The sequence below is a fragment of the Megascapheus bottae genome, chromosome 10 (assembly GCF_031878675.1).
Source record: "Megascapheus bottae isolate mThoBot1 chromosome 10, mThoBot2.hap1, whole genome shotgun sequence".
Taxonomy (NCBI): domain Eukaryota; kingdom Metazoa; phylum Chordata; class Mammalia; order Rodentia; family Geomyidae; genus Megascapheus; species Megascapheus bottae.
Window position 1 is genome coordinate 55,083,583 of NC_143518.1, and position 3,766 is coordinate 55,087,348.

A 3,766-nucleotide genomic window follows, 5' to 3' on the forward strand; every position below is an offset into this window, starting at 1 on the left:
ATGAAGTGTTTTAAGTTCCTTTTTCTTTTATTGGTCTTGTCTTTGCCACCACCTCCTCTATTTCTCCAATGAAAGCCATGTCAAATTAATCACTGGGTTGACTGCTTCATCTTTTTTTTTTTTTTTTTTTTAAATGGAAGGTATACTGCAGTTGTAAAGCAATAAGATTTTAGATGAACACTATGGAACTTTGCTTTTGGCTAAAAAAAAGTAACAAGTTGGACTATCATCAAAATCGTAGAAGGTTTTAGTTAAAAATGATTGCTTCTCTCTCTGCTTGAACTTTAAAAAAAAATCAGTCATATAATGAGTTTATAAATATATATGTGTAAGAATCTTTAAAAGAAAATCATGATTCTAAACTTCCACTGATGAAGCAGGTAGGAGATAAAAGATGAATTCTGAATCGTTACTAAAATTCTTCATGTTTTTTACCTTGGTCATGGGAGGGACTGGGCTATCTGGCCTTGTTTGTGAGTGTGGGTTTTCTTTTTTTATTTCGTCCCTTGTTATCTCAAAAAGTCTTGGAGTCAATGATCCTTTTATCCTGCTACAGTAGTCTTTCAGGAACTTAAAATGAAAACAGGGCCTGCCAAAAATGAAATCACTTGATTTCATATTTCATTCTTTTTAACGGTTCATATTTTTAAAATATATGTGTATCCTGTTTTTTGGATAAAATTTTACCAAGAATCAAAAAGAAAAGACACCTTAGAATTTAAATGGCATGATGAATCTACATATTACTGTGGATTTCTTCTCAAACTGACAATGTTTAGATTTTAAAGAAATAAAGTTCCAGTTAATGTGAAGCTCAATGCAAAAGATTGAGACTTTTCCTTTATTAAAACTGAGGTGAAATTCTTTTTATTATCAATGTTCGTTCAGATCCCATGAACTATGCTCTGTTTATAGATATAATATTCTTTTGTCTTATGCCCTCACTCTTTTCTTCATAGAAACATGGTGTGACATTCATCTCTTTGCTTCCTGCTGCTAACCTAGAACACCACTGCGCATTCTAGCCCACTCTGCCAGCTCTAATACAGGACTCTTCCTGGGTCTGTTCTCTACTCACAAGATGGGAAGTACGTGACATACTGCTTCTGTATATGAAGTGTTTAATGATTGATTTACTTTTTGTTTTAGTTGGTCTGAACTCTACCCATTGCTCAGATTTCTTAAAGCAGGAGACAAACTAAAGAGTATAAAATGTATTTTAGGGTGCCTTGTGCCATTGATAGCATTTTTTATGTGCCCTAGGTAAGCAGGAGATAGTTCCTGTAGGTTTGATCCTCCATGTTTTACAGCATGAGCTACTTGGGAACAGAGTTTAGGGATCCTAGTAAGCCAGTAAGTTGAAATTTAGTGAAGCCTAATATCTGTATTTTACTTGCATTTAGTGTGGAGTTGCTTCCTCAGTATCCCACTTTTATAGTTTTCTTTTTTGTGTTTTAAGGGACAACATGGGTTGACATGTGGCTTCCTTTGTAGGTGTTCTAGGACAGAAGGTTCTTTAAAAGAGTATTTTTACTCTGACTTTTAAAACAATTTAGGAAACATAAAAACTCTGATTTTTAAAAACAAAAATACTGAATGGCATAGAAATTGTTGCACCATGTTAAAGATGGGTAAGACAAGACTTGAACATAGTTGCACTTACGTTATTATCTAAACATGATGGTTGAATTGAGAGTTTTGAACTCTATAATGAATTACTGTGTTCTAATGGATTTGTCAGATAAACCATTTCTAACAACAACAGAAACCTTTGTGTTTATAAAGACTCATGAGTGTTTCTACTAGGCACTTCTAGTTCTGGGGGCTTTACAACTAAGTTTTACTTTTCTAGTAATAATTGGGCTTTTTTTTTTTTAAGGCTGTGTCATGAAGCTTGATGGAACACTTTAATACATTAATATATACCACCATCTCTGTGACACGTATATATACTTCAGAAGCAATCGTGTCTTCTAAGTTACTTGTTTGTATTTGATTGGGCTTTTTGTTTTGGGTCCCTTTTAAAATTCATTACATATATATATATTCTCTTTTTACTAGTCTAGACCCAAAGATCTGTGTCCTTAAGGTCTGAATGACTTTTGTTTTCTCTACTTATTGATGGCTTAAAATACTGTTAGTCTTCCCCTCAAATCATGCATGCAAATAGGACAGTTATGTGACTAAACTGGAATTAGGTGCTTAATCAGGTCTGAAGCATTACAGCTATAAGCCAGTAAGTGACTAGCCATTGGCACCTCCCATAACTCCCTGTTTTTCTAATGTGCCTATGGTGAAGTGACAGTAGCATTTGCTGGCTTAGTTTGCAGTGCTCAGGAAGTGAGACATTAACTTTGGAGGTGCTTGTTTGTATTATCTGAACCCTCCCTCTAAGATATCTCTGCTAGATTTACCTCTTATAATGAAGATTTCAACAGCTATGCCTGTTTGACACTACGTTCTAGTTCTTATGGTTCTTTCTAGCCTTCCCTCCCCCAGCTAGAAATAGGTAGTATCTGTCTTCTCCAAGTTACTGCTGGTTTTTAGCCCTCATCTCAGATCAAAATTGGGAGTAAGCCCACAGAATTTAATTACAATGATGGTAGATATGTCCACTTGGTAAAACACCTCCATGCCTTCCTCTTTGGGAAGGCAGTGAGAGGAAATAATTTCATCTTAAATAGTAGTTTAGCTCTTGTTCTCCCCTCTCTCATTCTAGGGCCTAAGCTCAGGGTCTGGACACTGTCCCTAGCTTCTTTTGCTCAAGGCTAGCACTCTACCACTTGAGCCATAGCACTACTTCCAGCCTTTTCTGTTTATGTGGCACTGAAGAATTGAACCCAGGACTTCATGCTAGGCAAGCACTCTACCACTTTTTTTCCCTCATAATATTGCTTTCCCAGTTCCATCTCAGTTCACTACTTATTAGAACTAATTCAAATAGCATTTTCTTGCAGTTAACAATTCAGATGAATTTGATGTTATAGATATGATCAGATCCTGTCAACTGAACCAAATTTGACACTTCTAATAGTTCTTTCTATGTCTATAAACATTCAAGTAACCTGGGGCAGGAACTAGTGCTTTTCTTTAAGCAAACTTCAGTTTTAGCGCTACCGTGAGAATATTAGAAAGGCAAGAGCTACAGGAAAGGTATCAGCAAAGGTCATAGGCCACTGTTGCTTCTGAAATAAGCGCCCAATCTTTCTTTGCCTTCATTGCCAATGATCACACTGAAAAGAAAAAATCTCCCACCTTAGGAGTCTGGAAACGAAGGACAAAATATGTGCTGTGGTCTCTATGTCATTTGCTGAGTTATCCTACCTAAATAGAAGTAATACAGATTTCCTAACAAAGGGTAAGAAAAATTAAAGCAAGTTATTTGCTCTGGAGGGTAGAATTTTACCCTTTTCTCTGTGGATGAAACTGAGTTTACTTGAAAATCAAGAGGTGGTTTATTGTTTGTGTCTTAGACCATCATGTGTCTGTTTCACCTAATTTTCCCTTTGGCTTGGATAAACTCAACACAAAATTCCTTTTTAATATAAAATTCATAAATTTTACTTTTGTTCAAAGCAAATCACAGTGGTGCTGATTGTGATAACCACTATTGGGGAAAGTCCCATCCATATACCTGCCTGTAGCCATGCCAGTAGAGTGGCAGAACTGGTGACACCTGTATGAGTATGCCCCTTGTGGCTGGTGGAACACCACCGTTGTACGGACACTTTGTACATCAGGGCTGAGGGAGGGTTTTCTAGATTAT